The sequence below is a fragment of the Oryctolagus cuniculus genome, chromosome 17 (assembly GCF_964237555.1).
Source record: "Oryctolagus cuniculus chromosome 17, mOryCun1.1, whole genome shotgun sequence".
NCBI lineage: Eukaryota > Metazoa > Chordata > Mammalia > Lagomorpha > Leporidae > Oryctolagus > Oryctolagus cuniculus.
Genome location: NC_091448.1, coordinates 7,540,860 through 7,560,427, shown reverse-complemented (window position 1 = coordinate 7,560,427; position 19,568 = coordinate 7,540,860).

Here is a 19,568-nt window from a genome sequence, read left to right as displayed (position 1 = left end):
TACTTTATTTTTTGCAAATGATTTCAGCTGGGGCAGCGCTGTGGCATAGTGGGTAAAGCCGCAGCCTGCAGTGCCAGCATCCCATGTGAGCACCGGTTCAAGTCCCGGCTGCTCCACCTCCAATCCAGCTCTCTGCTATGGCCCAGGTCCTTGGGCCCCTGCATCTGTGTGGGAGACCTGGAAGAATCTCCTGGCTCTTGGCTTTTGATTGGCACAGCTCCAGCCATTCACGGCCAACTAGGGAGTAAACCACCAGATGGAAGACCTCTCTCTCTCTCTCTCTCTCTGCCTCTCTGTAACTCTGCCTTTCAAATAAAAATAAATAAGTCTTTAAAAAAATTTTCATTTTTGGCGATTGAAAGCTCTTTTATCTGTCACTCTCCCTTTATTGTGTGTACATTGCTGTTGTTTGCTTTATTGGGAGCATTTTTATATTTTATATTTTAACATTTTATGTTTGGAGCATTTGCTCACTTTCTGGACTTCTGATCCTCCATCTTGGATGTTTCCTGCCCCAGCCGCTTCTTCAAGGAACCTTACATCTTCCGATTGCGTAGGAGCGCCAGAAACCAAGGCCTATTCACCGGGCATGCTCAATGCTGCTGGGGTGCTATAAATTCTAAACCCTATCAGCTAACAAGGCGAAGAAATAGTTGTGTGCATACTAATCTATATTTACATATATATATTTTGTTTTTGTTTTTTTTTAAAGATTTATTTATTTGAAAGGCAGAGTTATAGAGAAGCAGAGGCAAAGAGAGAGAGAGAGAGGTCCTCCATCTGATGGTTCACTCCACAGATGACCACAATGCCCAATGGCCAGAGCCATGCCAATCCGAAGCCAGGAGCCAGGAGCCTTCTCCTGGTCTCCCACGTGGGTGCAGGTGCCCAAGGACTTGGGCCGTCTCTTACTGCTCTCCCAGGCCATAGCAGAGAGCTGGATTGGAAGTGGAGCAGCCGGGACTTGAACCGACGCCCATATGGGATGTTGGCACTGCAGGCGGCGGTTTTACCTACTATGCCACAGTGCCAGCCCCTACACGTATATATCTGTAATTATTCCTCTGTGAGACCATACTCAGTCAAACATGCGTTCATACTGATATTTTTTTAACTTTTATTTAATAAATATAAATTTCCAAAGTACAGCTTTTGGATTACATTGTTTCCCCCCCCCCCATAACTTCCCTCCCACCCGCAACCCTCCCACCTCCCGCTTCCTGTCCCATTCCATTCACATCAAGATTCATTTTCAATTATCTTTATATACAGAAGATCAATTTAGTATATATTACGTAAAGATTTTAAAAGTTTGCACCCAGACAGAAACACAAAGTGTAAAGTACTGTTTGAGTACTAGTTATAGCATTACATACTGATATTTCTACACGGTGCATCCCAGCCTTCTCCCATTACTTACCTGACAGTGTGAGCCCCGGCTCCCACCTCCCAGCATCCACTCACTTGGTTGCTCTGTTCCAGTACATGTGGATCAGGACTGGGAAGCCGTACCCCCGTGGTAGACACCTTCAGCAACAGCAGCTCGGTGCGTAGGTGCAGTTTCTTTGCTTTCTCAATACACTCCATCCATTTCAAACTTGCTCGGGCCAGCGCCTTTTCCCTCCACCCCCTCAGTTAGCTTCATACATTTAGACCTTGAGATCCTCCAACCTCCAAAATAATCTTTAATTATGCCCACAAAGGGTCTCTCTTTCTGCTGTCGAGTTCTGTGGGTTTTGGCAAATACATAACGTCCCGTACGTACCATTCTGGAACCCACCAGAAGGATTCCCTTGCCCTAAAAAAGAATCTTCTGTGCTCTGCCTACTCACCTCTGCCATCCTGAATCTCTGATTCTTTGCTGTCTTTTGCCTTCAACAGAATGACACAGTGTGCACCTTTTCTTTCTTTCTTGTTTTAATTAAAGATTCATTTTTTTAGAGCTAGAGTTAGAGAGAGAGAGAGAGAGAGAAAGGTCTTCCATCCGCTGGGTCACTCCTTAAATGGCCACAAGGGCTGGAATTGGGCCGATCCGAAGCCAGGAACCAGGAGCTTCTTCTGGGTCTCCCACACAGGTGCAGGGGTCCAAGCACTTGGGCCATCTTCTGCTGCTTTCCCAGGCCATCAGCAGAGATATGAAGAGGAGCAGCCGGGACATAAACCAGTGTCCGTAAGGGATGCCAGTGCTACAGGCAGAGACTTAGCCTACTAGCTTCAGTGCCAGCCCCCAGTGCGCCTTTTCAAACCAGCTTCTCTCACTTGGTGATATGCATTAATGATTCAGCGATGTGTTCACGTGGCTTAATAACTCACTCATTCTTGTTGCTAATGAGCAGTGTTCTACTAGACGAATGCCTCAAAGCTTTCTGATCTCGTCATCTATTGGAGGACACCCGAGTTTCTTCTAATTCGGGATGATTATGAACAAAGCTGCGAGCGAATTTTCTGTGGGCTGAAGTGTTCAGTAAGGAATGCACCCAGACACACAGTTGCTGGCTTGTCCTACAACAGTTCGATTCGCTTTTTGCAAGACTTTCTTTGTTTATTTTTTTTTTTAGCAATGCTCATACCAAGACATCTGCAGGCACACATCTGAGAAGTGGTTTTTGATTTATTAAGGACAGAAACCATCAGGTACTTAGAAGCTCAGGTCCTGGGAGAGCCGCTTTTGACGGTAAACAAAGGCCGGGAAGTCCCTGGCGTATTTCACTTCATTGCCAAAAAGAGCAGCCATGGAACCTGCCGGTGAGGTCACAGGCCACGCCTTCCTCCGTCTCTGGATTCCGTTCACCTCAGCTGTGCCTTGTGGTCTCTGAGCTGCTACACAGTGGAGGAATCCTAATTACCACTTGCTGAGCACTGACTCGTCACTCGGTCATCACTTGGTGTTCCAATGTGCGACCCCACTGAGAACCACATTCTTTCTCCGTTCGAGCTATTTTTCTGCAGCCTCACTCTCAGGCCACCATTATCACAAACCCAAACACTGGCTGCCACAGCCCCAAGGAAGGAAGATCCACTTTCCCAGTGGGAAACAAACAAATAAAAAAAAAAAACACTGTCAGGAGCCCAGGCTCTCTCAGAAGCTGTCAGACCTCCACAGGAGGGGCTGCCCTCTCCCAGCCGGGGGAGAACAAGGGACCCGCCCCTCTTTTCCAGGGTGTCTGTGCCAAAGACCAGGGCTCCATGGGTACTCTCCTGCTGACCTGTTCACACGCAGCCTGGGGCAGTGGCCTTGGGACTTGAGCTCAGTAAAAATCACCCAAGAGGGCTTGTGAAAAACCTAGACTCGGCCGGCACCGCAGCTCACTAGGCTAATCCTCCACCTTGCGGCGCCGGCACACTGGGTTCTAGTCCCGGTTGGGGCGCCAGACTCTGTCCCGGTTGCCCCTCTTCCAGGCCAGCTCTCTGCTGTGGCCCGGGAGTGCAGTGGAGGAGGGCCCAAGTGCTTGGGCCCTGCACCCCATGGGAGACCAGGATAAGTACCTGGCTCCTGCCATCGGATCAGCGCAATGCGCTGGCCGTGGCAGCTATTGGAGGGTGAACCAACGGCAAAGGAAGACCTTTCTCTCTGTCTCTCTCTCTCACTGTCCACTCTGCCTGTCAAAAAACTAAAAAAATTAAAATAAAAAATAAAAAAAGAAAAACCTAGACTCTTGGGGCTGGCACTGTGGCATAGCAGGTAAAGCTGCTGCACTGCAGTGCCAACATCCCATATGGGCGCCGGTTAGAGTCCCAGCTGCTCCACTTCTGATCAAGCTCCCTGCTAATGTACCTGGGAAAGCAGTGGAAAATGGCCCAAGTCCTTGGGTCCCTGCATCCATGTGGGAGACCCCGAAGCAGTTCCTGACTCCTGGCTTTGGTTCATCCCAGCTCCAGCCATTGCAGCCATTTGGGGAGTGAAGCAGCAGATGGAAGACTTCTCTCTCTATCTCTCTATAACTCTGCCTTTCAGACATCAAATAAATAATAAACCTTTAAAAATATTTTTTAAAAAAGCCCCAGACTCCTGGGACCATTCCTCTGCAGTTGATGTGGGGTGTAGGGCCCGAGGGTCTGCGTTTCTAACAGGTTCCCCATAACGCAGCTGGTGCTGGTGCAGGTGCTGGTGCTGGTGCTAGTGCTGGAGAGGCCCCTGCCTGGGGGACGGTCTTTCCCACACCCAATCCTGCTGCGTGCCCACGACTGCCCGTTGTTGCTCAGACGGCACCCAGAGCTGAAGAGCAGAGCTTGGGAGCGGAGCATGGAGTGGGGGGAAGGGGGCGGAGGAGTCTGAACACTTGGCCATTGGCACTCGCCCTTCTCTCTGGAAATGGCCCCTTGATGTGAAAACACAGGCTTTGGAGATGAAATGCCCTGGGCTTGTCAAACCCCTTCATTGTAAAAGGGAAGTGGATCCAGGGAGTGGAAGCAACTCTCTCAAGGCCACAGCACAAGCCAGAGTGGAGTCACAGTGACCTACACGGGTGCCTCCCACAGGTAGCAGAGCCAGCCCGCCCTCACACAACACCTTCTATTTTTAAAAAACATTTATTTTATTTATTTGAAAGACAGAATTACAGAGACAGGTAGAGCCACAGAGAGAGAGAGAGAGAGAGAGGTCTTCCATCCACTGGTTCACTCCCCAGATGGTACCAACAGCCAAAGCTAAGCTGAGCCAATCCGAAGCCAGGAGCTTCTTCCAGGTCTCCCATGCTGGTGCAGGGGCCCAAGGACTTGAGCATCTTCCACTGCTTTCCCAGGTCATAGCAGAGAGCCGGATCAGAAGTGGAGCAGCCAGGACTTGAACCGGCATCCATGTGGGAGGGGACGCTGCAGTCTGGGACTTTAACACGCTGAGCCACAGCGCCAGCCCCACACAACATCCTCTGAGCTCAGAGGCCAGGGGGACAGAGTTCAGCCCTTTGCCAGAATGATGAGATGTGTGTTTGAATTTCCTCTGAGAGGAAATGAGCAAGGCAGAGCTGTTCCCTCCATCCACCTGCCTCTAGATACGCACACGCCTGCGCACACACACTCACAAACACACAAGTGCATGCACACACTTGAAAATGGCAGGGAGTAGGAAAGGGAAAGTGGGAAGGATGAAAGCTCACAGCTGTCAGCACTCGTCAGGGCGACAACTCGTTTATTTCTTTTTTAAAAGATTTATTTATTTATTTGAGAAGCGGAGTTACAGAGAGAGGGAGAGGGAGAGAGAGGTCTTCTATCTGCTGGTTCATTCCCTTAATGGCCGCAAGGGCTAGAGTTGGAAAAATCTGAAGCCAAGAGCCAAGAGCTTTTTCTGGCCTCCCATATGGGTTCAGGGGCCCAAGCACCTAGGCCATCTTCCACTGCCTTCCCAAGCCATCAGCAGGGAGCTGGATCAGAAGTGGAGCAGCCGGGACTTGAACCAGTGTCCATACAGGATGCTGGTGCCACAAGTGGAGGCGTAGCCTGCTGTGCCACAGCATCAGCCTCAATTCATTTCTGGTCACAAAGTAATTAGAGTGCCTACAAGGTGGGAAGGCTGAAATCCCCCAGCTGAAGGCCCACTGGGGCAGGAGCCTTCAGCTTCTCCCGCAAAAAAGAACTAACTCCAGCCAGCCCCTATCTTGCTCTGAAAACCCTGCGAACATGTAAGCAAGCCTTCCCCTGTATTTAAGAGGAGTAAATTCGCAACACGCAGAATGTGGGGCACAGATCCCAGAGTGACCCAAAGGCAGGGGATGAGACCAGCAAGGGAAGGGGGATGGGACGGAAGAGGCTTTGTCTGCTTTTCCTGCGAGTTTAAATATTATTAGATGATTTTCTTGAATTTCTAATAAACAGGTTGGAGTTTGAATTACAAGATCTCTAACAGAGTCAGATCCAAATGGCACAGGAGCCGGCAGACAACAATTGCTGCGGCCCGATTGGTTTCAGGTTCGTTCTTTGCAAAGACAAAGCTGCTATTGAGGGGCAGAGAGGAGAGCTGGGAGAGGAGGGAGAGCCGGAGAGGGTTTTCATTACCCTGACCCTCATCCCCCGGCGAGGGGAGGATGCAGAAAGAGGAGCCCAGGACAGCTCGCAGGGAGGCAGGCACCTGATCTACGAGGGCTCACTGGAGCAGGCTGCAGACGTGAGCCAGAGGCAGGGGAAGAAGGAAGCCAGCCCAAGGCCACAGCCCTGGAAGCTCAGGCATTCAGCAAAACTAAAAAAGCAAAAACGTCAGAGCCGGGACTAGGTTCTTGGTAGGTGGTCCAGGGCCAGAAAGGTGACCTAATCGTTTTCTGTGTTTTTCTTGAGGTGCCTTATAAACATTAGATTAGGTTTCCGCACAGCCACGGGAGCCCTACAGATGAAAACTCAGGGCCCCTCCCGAGAGGAGGGGAGCACAGGGAGTGGAGGCAGAGAGAGGCGGGGGTTCGCCCCCCAGCTGCAGGCCCACAGGGATGGGGCAGCTCGGGGGCTCTGTGCTCTCTCTTGCTTCCGCCCTCATTCCTCTCCTCTCTGCCATCAGTGCCACCCTAGTCAAGGGTCTCCTTGAGGCCAGCAGGTCCCTGTCTGAAGGGAGCAGGGCTGAGTTCCCAGGAGCTGCTCCTCAGTGGAGCCCCCTCCCCTGCAGGTGCCTCTTGGCCAACCCTGCATCCTCACTGCCCCCATGCTGGCCTGAGGGATTAGCATCTCCAATGGGCCGTGGCCAAATACTGTCTGAGTAGGCAACCAGTGGCTCTTAGACTGGGCTACATGGTAGAACCACCCAAATGGCATCAATGGCACAAAAGTTCCGTGTGTGTGTGTGTAGACACCCATGATCCACACTTCAGAGGTTCTAATATAACTGGTCTGTAATTTTACTTTCTTTCCCCACTTCAGAGGCAGAGAGACACAAATATAGAAACAGAGAGAGTTGGGGGAGAGATCTTTTCTACTGATTCACCTCCCCCAGATGCCTGCAGTGGCCTAGACTGGGCCAGACTTGGCACCCACATGGGTGCCAAGAACTCAGCCACCTGAGCCACACCTGCTGCCTCCCAGGGTCTCCATTAGCAGGAAGCTGGAGTCAGGAGCCAGAGTCGCGTGTTGAATCCAGAGACTCTGATTATGGGCTGTAAGCATCCCAGCCAGCGTCTCAGCCACCAGGCCAGGTACCCATCCCTCCGTGTAATTTTAAAGCACACCCTAAGTGTCCATCACTTGCCACCGGAATTGAGCCCCACCGTGCTAAAGAGTCACCCGAGAGGTGGTTCTCATACATATGGGGGGTCCCTTAAACAGAGGTGACCCAACCCATCGGCAGAGCCTCTGCCTCAGTGGTTCTGGGGTGGGGGTCAGAGAAGTTAATGAGCTCCCAGTGAGGCTGGCACTGCTGGTCCCGGCCCACGCTATGAGAACCTCTGGCTCCAAAGCTCCCATGTTGAACTTGGTGAATGGCCAGAGGTCTCAGGCTCCAGGCCTACACTGGGATGATGTAGAGTCCTTCAGAGACTTGTCAGGCAACACAGGAGAGAAGGCCCTAGGTCACGGCTACTCAACACGAGCTCTGGGGGGCCAACGGCATTGGCATCCCCTGGGTGCTCACCTGAGCAGGGACTCTCAAGCCCCTCCTTCTCCAGAGCCAGGGCCAATCGGCATCTTCACAAGACCGCCAGGAGGTCTGATGCACTTGAAGTGTGAGCAGCTCTGTTCCAGGAGAGGTGAGTAGCACTGGGCTGGAGCACAGCTGGACAGGGTCTGTACTGCCCGGGGCCATAGCTCAGCCCGGCCCTCCCGACCCATGGCACATACTGGCAGGGTCAAGAAGCTTCTCCAAGAGAGGCCACTTGACCACGATGATAAAAATAAAAGAGGACAAAAAGGAAAGAAAAGAGGGAAGTGGAAGATCCAGTCGTGCAAAGGAAAAGTGCAGGTCTCCAGAGGGAACTTGGGGACCGTCCAGCGTGTGTTCAGCTCTGACACTGCCACTCAGCTCAGCCCAGGAGGCAGGGGAAGGAGGAGAAGTCAGAGGGGCCCACCATTGCTGGCTCCCCACAGCCCTGGCCTCGCCACACCCTGCCAGAAACAGCCAATCAGAAGTCACCGTGGGAAATATCCAGAACTGACTCGGGTCCCACAGTTCCTATAAGGAAACGGGATTCGAACCCAGGTCTGGGGTGCCAAAGCCCACGTTCTCTTCACCATGAAGGTGAGGGGTGGGTCCGCAGACGGTTATTAAGGGGGCCGAGGGATTAGGGAGTTCTAAAGGACTCTTAAATGTTGCCCTGATTCTTGCGCAATAGCAGTGAACCGCACTGAACGGATGTGGGAGACAGAGTGTAGTGGCTCCACTAAGGGGCTCTGGACTCCAGCCTCCTAAATTGAAAGCCTAGCTTGACCCTTTGCTAGCTGTAACATCCTCTCTTCCCCCATGGCCTGTAAGCAGGATAGAGGTGGTAATGAAATCCACCTCTCAGAAGTCTCACAGGGATGCACACTGAACCATCAGCGTCAAGCACAGCGTGTGTTCCACCAGACATATGTGGGGCTCCTGGAGGAAGCACCAGCCTCCAGCCTTGGTCCAGCAAGGCAATTTCTCTAATTGCTGTGGAAAAGAACACCCTATAATTCTGCAGGGGACAGTGTGGAGAATGGAATGCCATGGGAAATGTGGATACAAAATGGAAAGGATGGGGGCGGAAGAAGCCCAGTTTCTGATAGGATTGTGGGACATTTGCAGAGAGGCATTCAAAGGGCACACAAGTTCACATATTAGCATCTCCCTACACCTGGGGGACAGCGAGCCTGGCAGTGCCGATGGCGACACTGGAACCTGCCAGCTCTGCCTGCAAATTCACAAGCAAATCACCATTCCCACGTGCAGGACTTCCCCCTTGCGTTGCATTTTTACACCAGTAACCCTGAGCCCTCAACACAGGAAGCTGTCCTTGTCCCTTTTCCTGCCCGTAAATAACAGCCTGCAAGAGCACCCACTTGAGTTACATTATCTAGATCCAGTTACCGAAGCAAAAGACGGCCTCGCGGCAGAAAGAAGCAAGTGCTCGGAATCCTACCAGCTCTGCGCTCCCCTGGGCTCAGCGGGTTACAAAGGGAAGATCTGCTTTTCACATACTTCCCTGTCCAGCGAGGGGAGCGGTGCGGATCATCAGAGAGGCACCGGGGTCCCGGGCCTTTGTTCCTGGAGTTCCGAGCAACCCTCAGGAGGGTGTTCCTTCCTGTCACCTGCCTCCCTCAGGAGCCAGCTGGCCTTCCCCGGGCTCTCTGCCGCTACACCGCAGGCGCTGTCATGCATTGGTATTGAACTGCCTATCCGTTCAGAATGTCAACCCCAAACCTGATCCTGCAGGCATCATTACTAGTTCCCGTTTACAGACAGGGAAACCGAGTCTTAGAGCGCTTACCCTGCATGTGGGTTTAGTTCCCTCGCGCAGTCCACAGCAGGTCAGACAACTTTCCAACTGTTCTGCATCCCACAGCTTGCAAGTTTGGGAGACCCAACATGTGGCTCCCAGAGTCCTGCAGTAGGGAAGAGGGGCACACCCCACCTGGCTTCCACTCGCATTTGGGGTGCTTGAAGTTGTCACAGAGCCCCAGCTAAACCCAAAGAAACTGGAAAAATGCAGTCTTGCAGCAAGGCCAGGAGCTAAGAAGAGTCCACCAAGAATGAGCATTAAGGGCTCCATCCCAGATGGAAGAAAAGAAAGTCATTTCGATGATTTGACGTGATTTAAATCTCTGGATCAAGCTGTGCCTGAAGGACTTGTGGTAACGAGCCAATAGAGTTTTTGTTTAAAATCTAATTTCAGTTTGGCTTGTGTATCACTTGCAATTGAGCAGATCCCAGAGGACAGGAATATGCATACTCCCTAGTCCTTGCAAAGATCCAACTTCTCCCTGCTCATCGTCTCAATGCCTCCTGCTTTGGGCTTCTGTCCTTTCACTCACTAAGGAGAGCTGCGGCACACATAAGCTTACGTGTTTTAGGTTTTCCCAGGATCTGGCACTGGGAAGGCCAAGCAGTACCCGTGAGAAATCATGGAGAAGGCGGGGGGGGGGGGGGGGCACGATGTGAAAAATAACTCTTGCTCTTGCAAATGAACCTGGGGTCACCTGGGGGTGAAGACAGGCCTTCTCCAGAAAACAATAAGCTTAGCTCCCTGAGACCCTTCGGAGAAAGTTGTCCCATCAGGCAAGAGATGGCCTGAGATCCCAGGGGCCTTGCTTGCTGGCTCTGGCTAGAGAACTGAGTTCTAGTTTAATCTTTGCCATCCACCAACTGGTTAATCTTGAGCAAACCATTGCTAATCTCCAGGCCTGTTTCCTCATTTGTAAAAGAAGTACATTAAAGGGGCCAGTGTCTGGGGCAGGCAGTGGCCAGTTAGAATGCTTGCATTCAGTATGAGAGCTCCAGCTCTGGCCCCGAGTCCAGCTTCCTGCCAACTCAGCAGGTAACGTCTGCGGTAGCTGGGTCCCTGCCATGCACGTGGGAGACTTAGATTGAGTTTTTGGCTCCAGGCTTCAGCCCATTCTGGCCCTGCCATTGCAAGCATTTGGGAAGTGAATCAGTGGGTGAGAGCGCTCTCTCTCGCTCTCTCTCTTTCTCCAAGAAAAAAAAGAAAGAAAGAAAGAAAACATAGCTAGTATCTGCTATCCCTGTCTCGCTCTCACCCTCCCTTGAGATCTGTAGGGTCCCAACTCTGCAGGTGCACAGAACATGGCTCAGGGTTGTTCTGATGGACCAGCAGGAGTGAGCGTGCTGCTAGAAACCCCATCCCAGGACTTCCCAGGCAAGAGGTTGTGTGCTGTGTGGACAAGCTGAGCACTCATTGCGAGAGGTTGTGTGCCATGTAGACAAGGTGGGCGCTCATTGCGAGAGGTTGTATGCTGTGTGGACAAGCTGAGCACTCATTGCGAGACTCATCTAACAAAAAGCATTGGACTGGGGGTCAGGAGGCTTAAGTTCACACAACACCTATTTCAATGCTCTTGAAAAAATCATCTGAGTGTCTCTGAACTCCAGCTTCTCCTTCCTTATCGTAGGGGTGGTGAGTCCTGCCTCCCTTGGAGAGTTATGAAGGCCGGATAACCTCCCACAGGCAGCTTCAGGCCAAGAGGCACACAGTGTGGTTGGAATTCTTGCCCTGATGTGTCCTGGCTATGAGATCTTGAACAAGCTGAAATCTCTCCACACCCTTAAGCTCTATAAGCAAAATTGCCAACCATTAGCTTTCTGGAAAGCTTGCTGTGTGCTTTCTCACAATCCCATGATAAAGAATCCACCACTATCAACTCCATTTCACAGTTGTTCTTCAGCCCCTCTAAGCTCAAGGTCACACAGTAGGTGGCACATGCAGATTCCAGCCCAGAGCTGTCTGACCCCAGGGCCCTTCCAACTACCATCCAGCACCACCTCCTTGACACGGAGACTGAATGAGAACAGGATCAGAGGAGCCACGATGCTGCATAGACAGTGTTTGTGTCATCCGTCATTACTAGAACTGATGGGAATCGAACGTAGTCTCAACCTTTTGTTGAATGAGCGGATGGATCCTGAAACAGATATGCTGCAAATAAGACATGCAAGTGTCCACGTGGACTGTGTGTTGACACAGGCACCAATCGCAGGCGTTCCTTGGTGGTAACAAGGACAGCGTGAACAGGTGTGCTTGGGTCTGGGCTGTGGAAGCCCCCAGAAGGATCTCGGACCACCACATACAACAGAGAGGGGGGTGTCTGTCTCCGTTCCTCCACCAACAGCCAGCACGGTTCTGACATCTGCCCAGAGTAGAAAAGCCATTGAATAAGAAGCCTCATGCTAGAAAGTATGAGGACCTTCTCTTGGGCTCCCAACCTAGGAACAAAAGCTGAGCGACCTAGAGAGGGAGGGAGACAGGGGGATGGCACTGTGCACCTAGCACTCTGCCCTCTGGGTCCCTTGCAAGCGAAAAAGTGAATGCTTCAACCCTTCTGGGAGGTGTCAGAAGTCAAGGCAAATCTTCCTTCTTGTGTTTTTCACTCCTCCTACAAGCCCCCATGACTCAGAAATATTTATTCATCGATTCAATGCTGAGTTCCTACTTTGTGCCAGGAACTGCTCGTAGTGCTTGGAATAATACTGAATAGAAGAGACGTAAAACCCCTGCCCAGGTTCACCTTGTGTCGGATCACAAGAGCAAACCCCCACAATTGTCTCCAGGGGACAGGACTCAGCATAGGCCACCTGCTTGTCCTGCTCTGAACAAAGGACCCAGCACTATGTTCAAATGCTAGGATGAGTCTTAGAATTAATTCACATCTCTGGAGAAGACTGGCAACATCAGGAAAGCAGCCGGCAACTCCCTTGAAAAGAAGGGCAAAGGTCTTAGACTTTGAGGTTCCTTGCAAATCCCAGCCTGACCCATGCAGCGGCAGGAGGTGCCTCGCATGGTGAGTGACGCATCCTCAAGCCATGAGTGACGCGCAGCGTGGGTCTGCAGAAGAAAGCTCAGAGGTCTGTGGCTGCCTGCTGTTCAAACGAATTCCCTCGGAGATAACGCCAGGCACTGACGATGTCTGAGGCCCCTTGCTAGGTGCAGAGGCGGCTACAGAAGAAGGGAGAATGGCTCCGACTCTCGATGAATTTCAAAATAAACTGACGGTTGGACGGGAAAGCTGTTGAGGGAATGGAGAGCTAGGCAGAAGGCTAACAAGGACAAGGCTGAAGCCAGCGCTAAGAGCACACACAAGCCAGAGACAGCTGCTGGGAGCTTGTATTCCTTCATTCTCCCATCCATTCCTTCAATCAGCCAGGAAATGTAAGTTTCACGTCTCCTATATTCCACTTGCATCATTTCTTTTCACATTAAACGGATGGTTCTTGTGAAAGAGACAGATATTCGTCAAAAAATCACACATGCTATCTCTATGCAGGAAGCATGCAAACTAGGTCAAAAGAGCCACGTGCACGCACGTGTGTGTAATACACGCGTGTGCATGCTCCTGCTGCAGCAATTCGAGGCTGGCCGTAAGGGGAGAGTTCTTGCAAAGGAAAAAGTTTGTGCACAATTTCCTGAGGCAAACCAAAGTCTAGGATATCTAAGGAATGGAAGCAGAAGGCTGGAGGGGAACAGGCTAGAGAGGAGGACGGGACTATGAAGTCCGTGCCGACTGCAGGTGCAGGTCAAGTGGAAGGTTTTGCTGTTACCCCAAGGGAAGGGCAGCTGTGGGCAGGTTCACACAGCAAACGCCATGCTGTGATTTGTGCGAAAGAGAGAACATCCTGGGATGATGGGACATTCGGGTCATACCTCCTTCATTTTGTGTCTGAAGGGTTTGTGGAACCCTTGAGCCAGAAAAGCTCATGTAACCCACTAGAGTGGTTATGAAGCCAGGATGTCAGGGAGAAGGCTTTGATCCTTCTCGGGATAATGAATAATGAATTACCTCTAAGCCTGACATTTCACGTCGGGCTTCTTTTGGAAGCATCCCGACAGGTAAACTTGAGCAGGGTCTGGCACTTGGAGCGTCCTCCCTTGGTCCAGACCCTTGAGGAAGGGGGAGTTGAGCGGTGCCCCCATCTTCATGAGAGTCTGACCGGTGGTGGGGTCTTCCTTCCCCAAGGGCCCCTCCGCCAGGCGCTTCTTTTGCTGAAGTTTAAACCCTTCCATTTTCTTTTTGAGAACAGCTGGTCCCAATCTACTAAATAACCCCTTTGCACACTTGAAGACCACTATTAAGATTCCCTTTGCTCATAAACATATGAAGAAGTGTTTAACATAAGGAAAAAATGCTTAACCTCACCAGTAATCAAAGAAATTCAAATCAAAACAACAAAATGCAATTTTTGCCTATCAATTTGGTAACTTTTTTAAATGATAGTGCTCAGTGCTGCTGAGAGTAGGGTAAGGTGGCAATTTCGTACATTGCTGGTGGGAGCGTAAATTGGTACAATCTTTCTGGAAAGCAATTTGGCAATATGTTATCAAGACCCTGAAAATCATCCTTAGCCTTTAACCCAGTAATTCCACTTCTGGGAATCTATCTCAAGGAAATAATCAAAGAATCCACCTAAGAGTTCTGTTCAACGGTGTTTGTCGTAGCACATAGTATTTGAAACTGTGGATAACGTAGAAGCGGAATGATGTTGTGACATGTAGGAAAGAGGTATTAAAAGTTCTGTTAGCAAGCAATATTCCAGGACCTGCAAAGCAATCACCATAAAACGTGAAACAAACACACACAAAACTAAGCACAGTAGGATTTTAATGACATAGTTACACGTTCTTATATTTTTAGACGTGCACAGAAAAGCATAAATGCAAACACAGCAAAATATTCACAGTCCTTATTAGAGGGTGATCGAATTAGGGGTGACTTTTTATTTTCTACTTTATAATTTTATAATCAGAAAAATTGTTTAGGAACTCACATGACCATATATATTTTTTTTCTAAGTGGTTTAGCATTTGGCCAAGAATCTAAAAAAATACTATGGTGTGGGGTCTCACAGCTTTTCTGGAAAAGGTCAGATAGTAAGCACTGTGGACCTTGCAGGCTACATGGTTGCTGTCACAACTATTCAACAAAAGCAGCCACACCCAATATGCCAACATAGGGGCGTGGCCACTGCTCAGTTTTGGTCCATGCCTTGCTTGCTGACACCTGGCTGAGATGATTTGAAATCTCTTTTGGTCCAAAAACATCTAGGGTCTCAAACAACACAAGGGGTTTTCAAAAAAGTCCATGGGAAACAGACTATGGGGGGGAAACTATGCATGGATTTCACGATGCTTTGCCCCAAAATAAAATTGTGATCCCACTTCTCCATGGACTTCTTGCAGTGCCTTTACACAGTAGGAAGGCAGGGTGGAGTAAAGGCCTTGTCCCGCCTACTTTCTGGTGAGTCCGTCAGTCTGGAACTGTCACTCAGGAGCCATCATCCAGGGCACTCCTCTGGGGCCTCGTGATTCAGCCCATGCATAGGCCTCCTGTCTTCTTCTTCTTCTTTTTTTTTCTTTTGTGACAGGCAGAGTTAAACAGTGAGAGAGAGAGACAGAGAGAAAGGTCTTCCTTTCATTGGTTCACCCCCCAAATGCCGCTATGGCCGATGCGCTGCGCCGATCCGAAGCCAGGAGCCAGGTGCTTCTCCTGGTCTCCCATGCGGGTGCAGGGGCCCAAGCACTTGGGCCATCCTCCACTGCCTTCCCACACCACAGCAGAAAGCTGGACTGGAATAGGAGCAACCGGGACGAGAACCCGGTGCCCATATGGGATGCTGGCACTGCAGGCAGAGGATCAACCAAGTGAGCCACGGCACCAGCCCCATGCCTCCTACCTTCTTGATCACCTTCCAAATAGGTTGTTCTGCTGCCATCCACCTTCACCCTTAAAACAGGTGGCAGAGAGTGGGGTGGGGGTGGGGAGAATGCCAACCACCTTAGCCATGACAGAAATGACAATGCTGCAGCGACTCAGCACAAATGGTAATCTGATATGTCTCATTTCTACCAACCACACCTGTACAAGGCTTCGAGGTTCCTAGATCCCTTGTTCTGTCTTCCACCTGGCCATGCATTCCGGAGGAAGGAAAGGAAAGACACAGAAGGCAAACCATAGGTTTTCTGTATCCCAGGCAATGGTCAAAGGGTGCATAAGTGGTTTCTGGTAGACTGAGTTTTAGAAAGAGACAGATAGAGACGTGAGGGGCAGAGCAGGTGCTGTGACACAGCAGGTTAACCTGCCATCTGTGACACCGGCACCCCATACGAGTGTTAGTTTGAGTCCCAGCTATTCCATTCCCATCCATCTCCCTGCTAATGAGCCTAGGAAAGCAGCAGAGGATGGCCCAAATACTTGAGCCCTTGCCAACAACATAGGAGACCCAGTTGGTGTTCCTGGCTCCTGGCTTCAGCCTGGCCCAGCCCCAACAGTTGCAGCCATTTGAGGAGCGAACTAGCAGATAAAGACCTCTCTCTCTTTGGGCCCCTGCACTTGTGTGGGAGACCTGGAAGAAGCTCCAGGCTCCTGGCTTCAGATCGGCCTAACTCTAGCAGTTGTGGCCGTTTGGGGAGTGAGCCAGCAGATCTCTCTCTCTCTCTCTCTCTCTCTCTCTCTCCCCCTTCCTTTCCCTCTCCCTCTCTGCCTTTGCCTCTGCTTCTGTCTCCGCCTCTCTGTAACTCTGCCTTTCAAGTAAATAAATAAATGTTAAAAAAAAAAAGAAGAATCGTAGTTCCACACCAGTCCCCTTGGTGCACATGCAGGTTGTACCAAGTTTGGATAGCCTTTCTACCCATTCCCATGTCTCCTTCCTTGTCCCAGCTCCTTTTCTATGTTTCCAGTGGGGACTCCTTGTCTAAGCCACTGTAGACATTGGGCACTCCTCCAGGAGGGAGAAAGGGTATCTCAGAACAGCCTGCATGTCAGGTAAGGAGGAAGAGGATTATGAAACCACCTGACAATCCAGGAGTGTCTTTTTCCCTACGACCGAACCAAATGAGAAGTTGAGAAGTACCAAGAACAAATAGCCCCTCAGGCAAGCAGACCCCACAGCCCAGGCATCCTTCCAAATCCTCTTTGGGCTCCTGGTTGGGCTCCCCCTGACTTGTCTGATCTTGTGATCATGTTGTACACACGAGATCCAAGTAGGCCAACTGCCCTTGGAGACTCCACCGTCCCGGTGGTCAAAATGGGAAAAGAGCAAAGATCAAAGAGACCGTCCATTAAAACAAATTAAAAGCTCCAATGGGTTATTTTTCTCATAAGATCTCTCTCACACCATAACCAAAGCAGGAAACATTGACACACAACCCTTTCCTCCACCTACATCTCCATTAGGCTGGCTGCCTATAATTTGTTTTCCTGTTCAACCCTGACCTTGATCCATGGCTGACTCGGATTTCCCCTGGATAGAAAATGTTTGGCTCTTGTTTGTAGGAAGAAGGGTGTGTTGAGGGCCCATTGCTCTCTTTATATTAAATCTCATTCGATAAACAAATATTGGGAGGAGCACGGTGTCTGGAATGATCATTGGATTACAAGTTACTCACAGAGCTCATTTTTGGGCATTTTCTCTGTTGGAAATGAGAGCTCTGTTATCTCCCAGCTGTGAGAATGACTGAATCTCCCCTCGCTTATCTTTTTTTTTTCTTTAAGGGTAAAAGAGAGCAGTACAGTGGTGGGAGGCAGAAGCATATCCACCACGCAGAGTAACAGAGTTGGGACGGGAGACCCCTGGTGATGTCTGGCACAGCCGGGAACTTGGAACATTTCATTCCTCCTTCGCTTCTTTAAGCAAAAAGCGGGCTGAGAGCTGGGAAATGCAGAGAGGAGGTTGGCTGGCTCTGCTCCTGCTGCGCTTCCTCTGCAGGGACCCACATTTGTGTGCACAGAAAACGAAATGTTGGATATAGCGGGAAAGACCATGCAACACAGCCCTGGAACAAAGAGGGCAACATTGACTCTAACGAGCGCTAAGGAAGGCTCAGGGGGAGGGGGTGGGGGGGTGCAGCCTGGAAAAGCAAGGGGGGAGACGCAGAAGGAGCTCCTAGGCAGGGGAACTGCAGGCCACAGGATGGGGACGGGAAGTCAGTGGAGTTCAGGAAATGGTGCAGCATTCAGGATAGCCTGGTGGTCAGTGCACTGAGCACCCAGCATCAGGCCCCGACTGAAAACACGGAGGGGAGCCAGACCACGAGGGAGTCAGGGATACTGTGCTGAGAGCCCACAAGCCCGTGGAGCCATGAGCTTCTCACACGGCATCATCACACGTCCTTAAACAGGGCATACACGCATCTCTGTAGGCCCGGGACTGTCGGTGGTGTAAGTCTCAGTAGAACGCCCACTCATTTTACTTTTGTGTTTAGATCACAAATTACATGGCCACCCTGGCTTTAGGTCACCCTGCTGTCCCCTGAGAAACAGAAGCTGGGGCAAAAAGAGGCGGGGGAGACTCATTCAAGGCCCACATCAGAGAACCAATGGGAACGGAAAGAAATCAATACATCAAAGAGCCAATCTGAAGGTAGAGTCAATAAGACCTATACCGATAGGAGATCAATTGGTGGCTGATGGGTGATTCAGCGATGGCTTGGTTTTAGACACTTGAAGGCTGAATTGATGGGAGGAGCTGGGAATGGGAGCGTGATGGAGGTGAGAGCTGGAGATATGGATCTGGCAGGCTCCTGGGGAAGGTCACAGCTGAAGAAGACGTGTGTGAGCCCAGCCAGGGAGACAGCAAACAACACGATGCTGGGGGCACGTGGCAGGCAGATGACACTGAGTCGTGTGCAAAAGAAAAGAAACACCGGGGAGGAGCAGACCTGGGGTTGCCTGGGGAGAAGGGAGTTCCAGGATGACTGGTTGGGTCAACAGGGCCAGACACCCCCGAAGGACTGAGTGGGGTGGAAGAGGGACATTGGAAAGGCCTTTGAAGGTTTTCTCTCCCCAGAGCAGCAGGGGCAGAAGGCAAATGGCGGAGGGTTGGGAATAAGTGGGTGACAAGGAAGTGGTGTCGGCTAATGGGGAGGATTCTTTGGATAAATCCTCTGGGAAAGGGATGAGACTGTGGTTTGAGGGAATCAGCAAGCAAGCAAAAGGAAGAACTGGAGAAGTTAAGTGGGGCCTGAACATATATGAAGAGTAAGAGGATGATGCTTGCAGAAGAGGGGTTGGGTAGAGATAATCATGTGGAATAAAGACAGGAACCCAAGAGTTCTGCTTCACTGGAGAGGCCAGCAGGGACACAAAGCTTGGCCACTGGGAGGTAGCAAGGCTGCAGCACAATCAAATCTAGATCCAAGTGGATGTAAGATGACCAAGTGACTGGCAGTGACGGCGGTGGTCATAGTAGTAGTATTCCCGAGAATTGAGAGCTGTCATTAATTTTTGTTTACAAGTCAGTTCTCTACGTTAGCTCAGTTGATCCTTGCAAGAACCTCAGTTTCCACGAGAGGAAACCAAGCCTGGGGGAAGCTAAGGAAATTGCCCACAGAGCACAGACTTAAATCGAGGTCTTCCCAACGGCACGGCCAGGCCCGTGGGCCGCTGGGAGTCAGTGTCAACCAGTGGCTCAGTCGGTTCCATAGAGCTGGATGTGAAGTCATCCCCTGTGAATGGTGGGGGTGGACTCAGAGGCCCGGGGAGGGAGGAGAAGAGTTGAAACAGCTGCTATGAAGAATGCACTAGGGATGGGCCAGGGAAGACAGGGCACGGACAGCTTCCAGGGGACGCTGATGGCTTCCAGAACTTCCAGAAGGTTCCCTCGCTCACTTAGCGCCCTTATTCCTGACCCCGCTTCCTGCCAACAACCTGCACCCCACACTCTTCTCATTTCTTTTGTTGTCCTCTCTCCTCTAATCCCTCCCTTGAGGGGCCTGAGTCATGTGGCCCAGGCAGAACAAGGGCCAAGTATGCTTCCCACTGCTGAAGTCTTGTAGATGAGGGCCAGGGAATGGAGCTGGAGGGGATCCGCAGTCTTTGTCCTAGGGAACAGACCCTCAGGCTCCCACGGGAAGAGCTGAAGGAGGCAGTGCCTTCAGGGGGCAACACTGATTGCAGCTGGAACACCCAGGGGCCAGGACTCTGTATTCAGAAGCTCAGCCCTTCAGAGTTGCTTGGGCCCAGCCGGTGGGGGA